The sequence below is a fragment of the Mytilus californianus genome, unplaced genomic scaffold (genome assembly GCF_021869535.1).
Source record: "Mytilus californianus isolate M0D057914Y unplaced genomic scaffold, xbMytCali1.0.p SCAF_2, whole genome shotgun sequence".
Lineage (NCBI taxonomy): Eukaryota > Metazoa > Mollusca > Bivalvia > Mytilida > Mytilidae > Mytilus > Mytilus californianus.
Genome location: NW_026262668.1, coordinates 115,009,965 through 115,024,808, shown reverse-complemented (window position 1 = coordinate 115,024,808; position 14,844 = coordinate 115,009,965). Strand labels below are relative to the sequence as shown.

The window sequence follows — 14,844 nt, the reverse complement described above, 5'->3', positions numbered from 1 at the left end:
TTCTCAACACCATGGCGACATTAGTTTCGCGGTCTCAGAATAGTCTGATCTGTAATTTTACATTTTGTATCTTAGTTCCAAGTGTGGATTCGCGTGGTGGGTAAGCATGCATAGCAGGAGACGTTTGATACCCTGTCGACGCACCCTATCTAGCTCTAGTTGGAGTTCATGCATTTCTTTTTGGACTTGGTTTCGTGTTCTTTTTTTTTCTGTCAGTTCTCAGTGTGTTTGTGCTGATGTCGTTGGTTTTATGTTTGGCATCTAATATTTGTCAGTTTTTAGTATGCTTGTGCTCCTGTTTGAGGTTTTACTTTTGTCTTCTTTTTTGTGTGCTTTTGTGGTGTCGTGAGTTTAAGTTATGTCCTTTTTGTATGCGACTACCGATTATTTTTTTCTGAGACCGCAGTTTATTACAATTTATTTAGAGATCAACAAACTTTTGAATGGTTAAATGACTTAACAAATGATTAAAAAACACATATAGCAGTAAATTGAAAACTTCTCGAAATGATTGACCGAAACGATATGCCTATATCTCAACTCACTAGGGACATGTTTTCTCAGTCATTTATCTTTGGATACAAGTATAGTCGTTTCATCTGTAATTTTACCCCGATTGTGACATTTTGACGGAGTTTTGATTCTCATGTCAGCTGATGCAAACATCATTATCATTATCCTGTCGATGTACCCAGTCTCGCTTCTTTTGGAGTTCATGCGATTCAATTAGCATAAAGCTGTGACCACCGGAGTGAAATTTGCAGATCGGTGTCAAGCGTTGATATGAAATAAAATAACACGTGTATATCTCTATGTAACAGTACATAAAGAAAATTTAATAGCTTCATTCTTATTTATAATCAACGCCGATCGCTACCTCCGGGTAGTAAAAGTATTATAACATGTAAAAATAAGCAAAAGAAGGAATAAATTGAAATTAATTTGCTATAAAACACTGATATTCTATTAAATATCCCACAAATCTTGCGGGAGACTAACTCTAATTATACCACCTGAGTCCCAATGTTGGAAGCGGTTATTTCGACAACATTAAGGAAACCAACAAAGTCCAAGGAAAACCAAGCTTGGAAGAGTTTAGTTTCAAAATAATTATGACAAACAGCAGGTAGAACGTTATAAGTTTTTGACAATAAATCACGCGTTATGGGTAACCTAGCATCCTTTGGTCGACGCTGAGAACGCTTCATTCCTTCGAGTAGCTTTCTGACAACAAAAGCATTAAAGCAGTCAGTATAATTGTTAATCTTACTGAAAAAACTCAACCCAGAGATATACGATTTGACAGTTGAGGCCGCAATTCCAGTTAATGACATATAGGCAATATAGTTAGTTATTTGATGTAATGGAATAGGCCATAGATCTTCGAAGTGGAATAAGGCCCTAAAATCTTTAAATGACCGTAAAGCTTGTTGGTAAACTTTTGCCGTATTAGGTGCGACTGCTGATACAATTAGTCGGTCAATTTCAGTTTGGAGATCAGGTATATGAACTCCCGAGGGACTATTTCCGGTGTATCCTCCGCCAATGGTGATAACTTTCTGAACTTGTCTATCTGAAAGCGAGAGAGAGAGCGTCAGCTATATTATTTTTGGCACCTACAATATGTTATGCCTTGAACTGAATGTTGTAATGCATGGTACGCAACACGAATGGTCGAATTATTGACATTACACGTTTTGATTTTGATGTTCTCTTGTTCAGTATATCAACCAACGCGATGTTGTCTGTAAACAAAATCTTACTATTTTTCAAACGAGGAGCCAATATACCACATCCAGTATTCCGAATCTAATTTACCCCACGACCCACTTGGGTCTCGAGCTTTTTTCAAGCGGTACTGCTCATCATAGTATTTCCAACCGATACCTCCATGACGTCTGGCACCTTTTCGAATAGAAGTCATGTACTTTAGACGTCTTGGAATTTATGGGGATGCACAGAACAATATAAACTCATAAAAATTAGAAAGGCATCGGACCAAGTTTCGATGTTTGTGATCTTTGTTTGGGGCAAAACTGGATTTATGACAAGTTGCCGTTGCTCATAAGTGACTTTTTGCTTGTCATTATCAATGACTGAGTTATGCAATAAAAGAGCCAAAATCGACATACTCGCCCCTTTGAATTTTTTGTTTTAAATTCTGACTGACATGTAATGTTATGTCATCGTCAAGGCTAGGCGAGTAGGTAGGTGTTTTCATAAACATTAGATGATCTTCACTAATTGCATTACCTGGTCGATTTGTAACAACTGATGTAGGGTCCATTACTGCTACTCCTCCTGAAGTTGAGGGATGGTTAGGGACTGGATCTGGTACTATTGGGGGCTGTGTTTCCTCTTCTCGGGTAGTAGCTTCTAATGTTGTTGTTTTTGTAGCTGCTATACGCTTTTTCCTTGACCCTCTTGTGTTCATCTTATCTAAAACTATAAGAATATAATTGAACAAACACACAATATTGCTTTATACTATAAGTAAAGTATTTATTACAAAGCGACCTCAAAAAGTTCATTGACGCCTTTAACCAAGTACGTTAACCTTTCAATGTCATAAATAAAATATTTGGTTTACTATACACAAATGTCGGTCAGAATACGATAACAAAAAACCTAATCTAGGTTACACGTGCCAGGAGGCTGATTAAACAACCTGTGCCGAATGATAAGCTACTAAAAATAGAGCACACGAGGTTATAACGTAAGCATTCACAGGGATAATTACCAGAATATTAAACGTTAATTAAATCACATCTATTTTGATAATGAAAACCTCTTATAATGAAACATGTAATAAAAACAGACAGATTATAATCGTTGTATTAAATATACTATCTATAACGATGCTTCGTAATATTAACTAATTAAGTGGTGATACAAACATGAAGGAAACAATTAAATAAATAAATAGATAAATAAATAAAATTATTATAATAAAATGAACGTAACAAAATAATAATCAGATGTATGTCGAGCATGCACAATGATTAATTAACAAGAAGCTGTGACCGCCGGAGTGAAATTATTTGCAGATCGGTGTCAAGGGTTGATATCTCGTTGATGAAATACCATAAACACTTATAGATTTCTATGTAACTTACATAAAGAAACTTCGAGTAGCTCAATTATCATTAATACAAGACGCCGATCGCTACCTCCGGATAAGACAAAATATACAAACATGTAAAATAAGCAATAAATTGAAATGTAATTTGCTCTGAAACATTTATATTTAAATAAAACATCCCGCGATTCATACGGGAGACTAATTCTAAATATACCACCTGAGTTCCGATATTGGAAAAGAAGTAGAAAAACCTAAACAATCTGAATCCTGAATATTTTGAAATTACCAAAATATATCCGTCTGCTTCCGTCGAATGTAGCTATTGAAAAGATTGCATGCGCAGTCATACTGCGCGTGATTAATAAAGGCAACAGTAGTATACCGCTATTCGCAATTCATAAATCGATTGAGAAAAAAACAAATCCGGGTGACAAACTAAAACTGAGGGAAACACGTCAAATATAACAAGAGAACAACGACACAACACTAAAATGCAACACACACAGAAACGAACTACAATATAACAATGGCCATTTTCCTGACTTGGTACAGGACATTTTAAGAAAAAAATGGTGGGTTGAACCTGGTTTTGTGGCTAGCCAGACCTCCCGCTTTTATGGCAATGTTAAATATAACATTTAAATGACAAGACTACATGACAGGACTTCAATACAAATAAATGGGAGAACATACAGGACAGAGACACACACAAATAATAGCTATCAAAAGGTACCAGGCTTATAATTTAATACGCCAGACGCGCATTTCGTCTGCATAAGACCCATCAGTGACGCTCAGATCAAAAAAGTTCGAAAGCCAAAACAAGTACAAAGTTGAAGAGCATTGAGGACCAAAAGTTCCAAAAAGTTGTGTCAAATACGGCTAAGATGATATGCCTGGGATAAGAAAATCCTTAATATTTAGAATAATTCATACTTTTGCAAAGAGTAAATTTATAAAAATGACTATATAATAGATATACATGTTAACACCAAAGTGGTGACTAACTACAGAATAAAAACGAATACACAATCAGATAAGTGATAACCCACATTAGACAAAAAGTAGAACGGCCAATGACAAACATAGCTTACACAAATAAACAAATTTATGCTGAATCATAAATTCTATTATTATACTTTTATTTTAATTTAGATATCTTCTTCCTCTGAATTATCTTTGTATCTCAGTGGAGAGACTTCTGAATTACACGATTGCATGCATGGGTCCAGTTGCAATTACACGATTGCATGCATGGGTCCAGTTGCAATTACACGATTGCATGCATGGGTCCAGTTGCAATTCTTAAACGTTCATTGTCGAGTTGCGCTGTTACAAATTAAGATTTGAAAAGTTGGAATCTAAATTAAAGATTTACATATTTACAATTTCAGAATTACAAAGTTGGAATTATGACACCTGGCTTTTCATAGAAAATAACATTACTAGTGGATTATTACTGATATCAGACTATTTGCCTTCAAATCCACACAAATCCGCTACAACTTTTTGTTTTGTCGCCTTCATCTACATGACTTTATCATGACCATTTGTAGGATAAATTAGAAAATCTCCCTATATTTTACAAGTTGAAAATAAACAAGGGTCGAGAAATAGATAGAATGAGCATGATATGGGATTTTATGTTATTTATAGTTCGTGGGTTTGTATATTTATAACGTGGAAAATTCCCACAATCGATAAGTTGACGTCATGAGCCAAAAACAGAGCCTTATCTTCAGGAAAACAAATTAATCAACTTGATTTTACTGACAAAACCCCTATTGAAAATATGCATCTTAAATTTTGTAAATCTACTCTAGGAATAAGAAAAAATGCATCCAATTTAGGAGCAAGAGTTGAATTAGGAAGATAGCCTATAGAATGTTTTATTAAAACACAAACCCTTTTATATTTAGCTAGGCTATATAATAATAATATTAATCCATTGATAAAGGAAGCTTTTTCTCTAGCACAGTCTCTAGATTTGACTTGAACTTATTCATGGTATACATATGCAAAAAATATTGTTGAAGAGATTAATATTGACCTTAATATTTTTTCTAATTGTAAGGACATAAAAGATGTAAATAAAATAAAAAACGATATAAAGTTAAAAATGAAAAATAGATATGAAGATTTAATTGAAACTAAATTTGAAAACATTGATGATAAAAGTAAATTTTATCTATATAAAAAACTTAAAAAGGATTGCAAACTAGAATCTTATCTAAATATATCTAATTTTCAGAAAAGGAGATTGATCACTAAATTTAGACTAAGTGATCACTCCCTCTTCATTGAAAAGGGGAGATATTTTAAAATCCTAAGAGAGGAACGACTTTGTCATAAATGTAAAATACTAGAGGATGAGAAACATTTTTTACTCTATTGTGATTATAATAAAACACTAAGAAATGCCTTTTTTGAACACATATGTACTGAAAATAATAACTTTAATAATTTAAATGAAGAAGAAAAAATTCATTATTTACTAAATCCATCAACGCCTTTACAAACAAATAAGTTAGGATCCTTCTTGAAAAAGTCATTAGAACTGAGGGCAGGGGACTCTTAACAGCTTATTATTGTTTTTATTGTGTATGTTTGATATGTATGTATATATGTTTATTGTGTTAATACATGTTGGTCACAAACTGTAAAGTTTATACGACAATAAAATATTTGATTTGATTTGATTTGATTTGATAAGTAAAATAAAACATAAACAGTTGGTATATAGTTTAGAAATATCAGAAACTAATGTAAGTAAATAAATACATTTCATAACATGATGTGTTTAATATATTTTAACTACCACATACTTTCACAGTATATATCATTGAAATAATAGAAACAAATTACTTAGAACTGATAACAGGGCTAGCACATGTATATGCAGTAGAAAGTTGGCCTTCCCCATTTCTCAATACCTATATTTCGTGTTTACAGAACAAATATGCAATTTTTTTTGTCATTATCACAAAAGTAGCTTTTTCGGGGATGAGGATGGTGACGTTGACGTCATGAAGCTTTTCCTGCTATGTATGCTATGGTCTTACCAACATTTACCCCTCATGACCTTCATTCAAATTTAACCGTTTAACACATTTGTGTTCCTTTGTCCCTTCTTCTATTCAAGTAGACAGATTAACATTCACATCAAAAGTTAGGAATTGACGTAAGTTGTAGTGGGACCTCAACAATTGTGGCAAATAGAGCAAGGCAAAATATTTTTTCCAGATTTTAGAGGGGGTTGTTGGTTGTGCCTTTGCCTGAATTCATCTTTATAGGTCATAAAAGGGAATAATTCACACAAAGAGAGATGATAAGAATGACATTCATTTAAAAAATATCGAAATCTATTGGATGCTTATGTAAACATTTCTTTTAAAAAATCCTCTAAATAGATAAGGGAGAGTGAAACGTTTTCTTACATTCCGGATGACAGCGGATAGCTATCTTGTGACCACACATACTTTATTTTCCTTTGACTCACTAGTGTACAGAGGTTGTTCTTGGAAACATACAATATACTAAAGTACATTACATAGTGGAGTAGACACCACTGTGCATACATTGTAATATCATGACTGTACATGTCAAAATATTAAACAATTTTCTTTTTTTTTTTTTTTTTTTAACACTTGAATAAAGTTTTATTGCACTAAAGCTGTTAACAATGACCTTACCGCTACAGCTTTAACAGTAAGGTACCCCGATATTGTTAATATCTATAAGAACAGGGTTTCATATAGATAAGTAGTATTTTCTTATATTTTATATTAGTAATAGTACAATTAAATACAATGTTCAATAATAATATGACATACTAATCCGAAATTAATTATCTACTGTTTTTTTACAATTAAATACAATGTTCAATAATAATATGATACACTAATCCGAAATAAATTATCTACTGTCATCTCGTTTATCAATTGCATGGTTTAAATGTGTGGAATATCGATTTTCTTGATCGGATGTTTTACCTTGTTTAAAGGTGAGAGCATGCTTTTTAATGGATGTTTATTGTGGAATTTGCCGATTTTATATCTTTATCCTTGGATTTCAAACTTATTAGGTGAGTAATTTATTTATTTATATAGTTAAGATATCTGTCTGCTTAAGAATATCATAAAAATGTTTTTTTTTTTTTTTTTAAGAAAACAAATTTCTGTTCCTTAGATTAAATTTTGAAACACCCGGACTGCATTGTATTCTTTGTCTAGATTGTATGATCTAAAGTATTCGTCAAATTCAGATTTAAAGAGAATGAATACATTAGTAGATTTATTTCTTTGGTTTGATACATAGTACGATTTGTAGATTGCAAATCCTATAATTGTCAGAATTATATTGAATCCGATATACTCGCTATCTGTTATTTTGTAGCCTATTACTATATCTTTTAAGTTGATTTTTTTATTAAAGTTCATTTGAGATAAAATTTTATTTATAATTTCCCAAAATTCTTTTAGAAATTTACATTCAATAAAAAAGTGATGATACGTGTCTTTAAGTTGACAAAGTTGACAATAGGGGCTAGATTCGATTTTCCATTTGTAGAGATTTTCTCCATTTGGGAGAATGCAGCTTATCAATTTCCATCTAAACATTTTTAGTTTATTCAGTTTTAAATTTTGGTGTATAAATTTAAACGTATATTTGGTAAAATTGTAATTGATTTCTAGTTCTTTTTTCCATTTATTTATGCCGATGTTTGGAGAAATTTTTTGTCGAACGAGGTATTGATATACCTTTTTGTTGCTTAAATTTTCAAATTCAATGTTTTCTTTGTTTATATTGATAAATAATCTGTTAAAATTTACATTTGATTTGATGGATTCTTTCTTGGCTAAAACTTTTAGCCATGAGGTTGGTATTGCTTTTTTGACTATCGAAATTTCTGAAATCCAATTTTTAGTGTTTTGCAGTTTTTTAAATATTTTTTCGTGGGCAATTTTTCCATTGTCGTCAATAATATCATTAAGATAAATGAAATCACTGTGTATCCAATTATGCATAATAAGCGGCTTGTTTTGAAATTTGTTAAATTTATTACCCCAGATAACTTGCTTTCTTATCTCGACAAAGTTTTTCAGTTCTGTGTTTTTCGTTTCATGAATTAAAATCCAACTTTTTATTATATCTAAGTAAAAATCTGGAATATCCTTAGTTATATCTAGTTTTTTTAAGGTTTGGTTATTTAAGTTCATTCTAAAAATAAGGTAATTTTCCCCTAATTTGTTTAAAAATAGCTTTGGGATCAATGTCCAATTTTCTTGTTTTGCCTGTAGCAACCTAGAGACCCATCTTATCTTAAGAGAGGAGAAGTAGCTTTTTATGTCGATCATATTTAGCCCTCCCTGGTTGTAATCTGCTACCAATGTATATCTTTTGATTTTATCTTTTTTACCATCCCATATAAAACTAAAGATTTCTCTTTCTAGTTCAAGTATATTTGAGTTACTTAAAACTGTAACGTTCGCTAAAAAAGTAAATTGTGGTATAATGAGGGTTTTAACTATTAGAATTTTACCTAAAATTGTTAAGTTTCTTTTTTTCCACGATGTAATTAGATTTCGACTCTTTTCATATCTAGTATCCCAATTCAATTTTTCACAATCTTTTTTATTAATGCCGAAATATATTCCTAACACTTTTACGGGTTTATCCGTGAAGTTAATTTCATCTACTTTATCCCTACAATGTTTGAGTTTACCAATCCAGATTCCTTCTGTTTTATTTTTATTTAGTTGTAGTCCGGAAAAAGTTCCAAAAATTTCGATTACATTTAATGCTGTTCGGATTTCTTCTTTCGATTTGAGGAATAGAGTTGTATCATCAGCAACTTGCGTGATTTTCAAGCTATGTGTTTTACTATCAATTTTTAATTCTATGCCTCTTATATTTTTGTTTTGCCTTAGTTGGTTGGCCATTATTTCTACTGACATTACAAAAAGTAGAGAAGAGCACGGGCATCCCTGCCGGATACCTCTAAGGGGTCCAAAAGGGGCAGATATCCACCCGTTATTGAATATAGAGCTATTTATATTTGTATACAAGGTTCTTATCCAATTTATGAAGGGTTTATTAAAACCAAAATATTCTAAAGTATGATACATAAAATTCCATTCTAATGTGTCGAAAGCTTTCGAAAAATCTATGAATAAAATAGCACCTTCTATATTGAACTTATCTGCGTAATCTATTACATCTTGTATTTGGCGTAGATTAAAACCTATGAATCTGTTCTTGATGTATCCTGTTTGATCAGCATTAATGATTAGATTTAGGATTTTTTTTATTCTTAAAGCTAAAGTGTAGGAGAGTATTTTATAATCACTATTTAATAATGATATTGGTCTGTAGTTTGTGAGTTCCAACGGATCATTTTTTTTATAAATTAGATTCAGTAAACTTTGTCTTTGCGTAAATGGCAGTTGTATATTTTCAAAGCTAAAGTTAAAAATTTTTACAAGTAGAGGTCCAAGAAGTCCCCAAAATTTTTTATAAAAGTTAATGCTTATCCCGTCCATTCCTGGACTTTTATTTAATTTTAGATTATTGACTGCAATAGTTAATTCTTCTAGCGTTACGTATCCGTCACAAGATTTACTTTCTTCTTCTGATAATTTATAATTGCGTTTTGTTTCAGTAATGTATTTTTGAACATCTATATCCGGTTTTTGTTTAGTGTCGTATAAATTAGCATAAAAATCCCTTTCAAGCTTTAATATTTTATCTTGATCTGTTACTATTTCCCCATTATTGTTTCTCAGTTTAAGTATTGTCTTTTTCGTTTGTTTAGATTTTTCAAGACCTAGGAAATACGCGTTATTTTTTTCTCCTTTTTCTACCCACTCTTGTTTTGATCTTATTTGAGCTCCTTTAGCTTTGTATTCATATTGGTTTTCTAGCTCTTTTTCTAATGTGGATATTTTTTCTTTTATAAAATCATTTTCCTCATTATTTGATTTCTCATATAATATTTTTAGTTGTGATTCTAAATTACGTGTTACATTTTTCCTATTTTTTGCTTTAATTTTACTATACTTAATACTATATTCCTTTATTTCCAATTTGAAGGAGTCCCACAGAAGTCTTGGATCTATTTCCTTTTTTTCTATCTTATTACTATGTTTTTGTATTATTTTACTTATATTGCATTCATAATCTTGCTCGTCGAGGATACCGTTATTAATTTTCCAGTAACCCGGGCCTCTAGTTTCAGTTGAGACAGATTGTAATTGTATGGAAACTGCTTGGTGGTCAGTGCTTTTAATAAGAATAGGCCTAATATCACACGACTTAACGTTTAACATGAAATCTTTTTTGACTAGGAACATGTCAATTCGACTAGACTGGACTGGATTTTTACGTCTCCATGTATATTGGATCTTTTGGGGGTTAACGTGTCTCCATATATCTATTAAGTCATTTGATTTTATTAAATTTTTTAGGCTATTGACTGGTTTACTAACTTTTTTACGAGTATTTGAACTTTTCCTATCTACATTTTTAAGGGCATCATTCATGTCTCCTCCTAGAATTATTGTACCTATTGCGTTTTTGTTTATAAAGTCATTTAATTTTTTGTAAAAGCTATTTCGTTCAGATTCTATATTTGGGGCATATATGTTTATAAGAGAATAAATTATATTTTCAAATTCGATATTTATCATGATTATTCGACCTTCTAAATCTTTATGCTCATCTATTAATTTATAGTCTACTTTTTTATTAATCAATATAGCTACCCCTTTGCTTGATGTCGTCCCATGGCTATAATAAAGAGAATGATCTGATTCGATAGTTAGAACGTTTTCTAGAGATGTATTGAAGTGAGTTTCTTGAATAAAAGATATTGTACATTTCTGATTTTTTTATCCATTGGTAAAATCTCGATCTCTTTTGTTTATCTCGAAGTCCTTTAACATTAGCTGTACAAATGTGCAGGTTATTTAACATGTTTCAATTAAAAAAAATAAGTAACTTAAAGTTGATTTTTATGTTTATTTTAATTAGTAAGTGTACTTTATGTTGGGTCGCGTTTTTAAAGTACATTTTATTTCACCCACATTTAATCGTCGTTTTATAGCGTGGGAGTTACCTGTGAAAATGATTACGTTTATCAATTTTCTTTTGTGTAATTGGATTGCAACAATATTGTTATAGTCTGTTTCACGAATGAATTTGTCCAATATTGAGATGATAATTTTGAAACATATAATATATGTTCATAGCAATTACTGCATACCTGAAATACAAATCACACAACATATACATAGAACTATTAATAAAATTACAAATTGACACATTTCTTTGCTTTGTGCAAATTAAAACAAATGTATGGTTTTGACTGAGGAAAACTAATATACTGTCTCTAATTTTCTCAGCTAGTAATGTGGTTATATTTTCAAATATTTCGAAATCTGATGAAACGGATCTGTTTGTTTTTGATATTTTGTTTTTCATAACATTTTTACATTGTTTATTTGCTTTTTGCATAATATTTTCCTTTTCTCTATTTTCAGTTACTTTATCGGATTTATGCTGTGAAGATGTACTAAGAATAGTTATTAAGGTGAGTAAATCTTTACTTTTGTTTTGATCTTGTTGAGTACATCTACTATAGATTAAAGTTGTAAACCTAAAGGGTTTTAAATAGAAAAAAGACTGGTTAAATTTTCTAATATAAGTGTTTTTATCTCTGACAATTTTTGTTTTTGGTATTATCAAATATACTTCTGTTAATAGTATCATATACATGAAAATATATGGTATAATGCAATATGTGCAAAATTTCACGTTTCTTTTTTTTTTTTATATTTACTCTTGTTACATTTGTTTTGGAATCTTTATTCCATTCAATTATCTTTCTATAAATACTAAATACACACAGACATAAATACAAAGAGAGACAAGACATATAAACATACATATTTTTTTTTTTTTTTTTTGTTTTTTTTTTGTTATACATAAAATGTTTCTATAATTTATAGATGGACTGATTGTCTTTTCCCATCTGGTTGATTGGGAGTAGGTGGGGTTCTTTCCTTGGCAGCATTCGTTTTACTGTTTGGGGTTAAAAATTTTGAAATGTCAGATTGTGCAGATGAAGAATCTCTTTTTGTTTCTGTCTGTTTTGATGTCTGTTGTTTAGAAGAATCACTTGAAGTTTTGTTTCCTTCTTTTTTTGCAGACTTTTTTGCCTTCTTTTTTTCTTTTTTTGCATCTGCTGCTGTTATTTCTTTGTTCAATGACATTGAATGTGTCAGATTGTCTTCGTCATCTCCATCTGTTAGTTCAGGTTGTTCATCAGTATCATCTCTTTTTTTATTTTCTGTAAGAGCTTGAATTTGTTGGCTTTCTTCGGTATTTGTATTTTCATCAGCATTAGCTGTTGTTGTTTCTTGTTGCTCATCTCTTTCTGTTTCAGAATTTTTTCCCATCTTCTTTGCCAAAAAGGTTGGGCAGTCAAACATCTTATGACCATATTCATTGCATAGTCTGCATTTCCATTCATTTGGACAGTTTTTTATATTATGACCTTTCATTTGACATTTGTTGCACAAGAACATGTCTGTATCTTTCATTTGACCAAAGTGATATATTCTTGCTGTGTATTGACCTATTGTAAGAAACCTTGGGAGTGGTTTGTCAAATTTTTTGCATATGACTATTCTGTCTCCTGTCCAGCAGTTGGTTACCAAGTTATCAACCCTGAGTCTTTCTCTGTTTATAGTGAAAACCTCTATGTTTCTTTGTCTTAATTCTCTGTCAATTTGACCATCATCTGCTGATAGTGGGATGTTTTTTACCCGTACTGTTGTTGTTATGTAATCATCTTTTTGGTAATATGGGTTCTGGGAATGCAGAGGTACCGACTTGTTTCTTAATGTGATGCCTTCTGTAAGCAACAGCATTCTGTCTACCTCACTGTCTAGGTAGATTCTCCACATTTGTTTTATTCTTTGAATGCCTCTTACAAGCTGTGGTTTTATCTTATGTTCAAGTGCTTTGTATATTTCTACGTGTGTTATCCAAAGTTCTTTAGGCGGAGTTTTGTTGCCAAAGAAGTCTGATTCTTTTATAAAGATAGGTTTTACTCCTTTTAGCTTTGGTTCAGGATCGCTGTAGGCCTGATAATTTACACTATGATGTTTGACAACATTGGAAAAAGATGGCGCCGAAGTATTGTCACTACCAACGGACTGAGACTTGTCAATTTCTGATTGTTTACCATCTGAATCTTGCTTGTTGTTTTCATTTTGCTGTTCTGGTATCATGTTTTGGTTGTTAGACATTGTTCTGATAACTTACTCTTCTATAACTAGATACTTTTTATGATTTTTTCGTCAGAGCTATTCACCACTAGACCGTAGTTAAAGGGCGATAATTCTTCTTCCTTAAACAATTTTCTTACTGTGATCCCTCAAACCTCCTGGATCCGCGACTGATGCATATTTGTTTGAATATATACAGTTGGGTGCAGACCAAGCATTACATGTAGACGGGCGGAAAAAGTTAACGCGGCGTTTACTCGCGTGCACTTCAAGTAAACGCCGCGTTAACTGTGCGTTAACTCCGAAATTTCAGTAGACATAAAAAGTAAACGGACTAGGTGTCTTTTCTATCAATTACACAAATTTTCTGCCGCAATGATCTTGAATATTTGCCACTTTTTCTTCCAACATTAAGAGCACAGAAAAGGACATAGGTGCACAGAACCAGGACATTTTTTCTAATCACCAGCACATCATCAGGACAATTTCGATTTGCCAATTTGCTCGACGTTTGCATAAAAAACTTGTTGTATTATACCTCGCGAGGTACGTTGAACGTGTAAGTAAAAAATTAAACAATAAAATGGATGTTTTATTGTTGTTCTGATGCAATGAAACAAACCCACCAGCACAGAATCAGGACCCACCAGCACCATGCAGTCAGGACCAAATCACCAGCACAGAACGTTCTCTCGCAGGACAACCTTACCCGCCGTGGTATTGGGATAATGTTCCCTGTATCCCAATACGTAAATGTTAAATTCGAGCAATTCATAATTTACTGTCCCTTTCAATTTCTTGTTATCTGTTTTAAGCCAAATCAATTGGCTGTTTTTTGTTTTTTTTTTTTGTTATTGGATCCCCTTTGCCCCCTTCGTATTTGTATGATAAACCTAAAGTTTGAATACTAATATTTAACCCTTTTACCCAAGGGTTGTTCATTTTTGTAGCGTTATATATTTGGTGAACTAAACTTGCTTCTGAAGTGATGAAATGGTCCCAGATTTGCTGGATATTAAACATTATCCTATTATTTAATGCATGACAGCCTGGCAAGTTCGGAACGAACTATGTACAATTTTTAATCAATTGCAATAATAGAATGTAAACCATTCCAGCTGATAAATGTTTTTTTCGGGCAGTTGTTACTCATTTATTGAAATTTTATGATTTTAACTTGTAGTAGGTGTAAACAATAGGACAATCACTTACTAAGAACGTGATTTACATTCAAAGCACAACAAGTCCTGCAATTTCATTGGTGGAGAGTACTTTGCTATATTCTAAAAATAAATAGAATGGAATGTTTTATGTTATTTGTAGATCTTGGTTTTTTTTGTTATACTTAGAATCTGGGAATTAATGTTATGTTGACATTGACTCAAGTGCACCAGGTAAGTGTATTTTGAATTTTAGGTACACAGAAGGTTTAAGTAGTTTGCGCCTTATCTCTCTAAAAGAAAATAAACA

The 14,844-nt window shown here is 31.7% G+C and overlaps 1 long non-coding RNA gene across 1 annotated transcript; it reads right to left on the bottom strand.

Annotated features, from left to right (window-relative positions):
• Positions 1 to 811: 811 nt before the first annotated feature.
• On the bottom strand, positions 812 to 3,435 carry LOC127730807 (uncharacterized). The gene is made up of 3 exons (XR_007995305.1): positions 3,369 to 3,435; positions 2,254 to 2,445; positions 812 to 1,573 (listed from the first exon to the last, which is right to left on the bottom strand). It is a non-coding gene; the product is annotated as an uncharacterized LOC127730807 (long non-coding RNA).
• Positions 3,436 to 14,844: the final 11,409 nt, after the last annotated feature.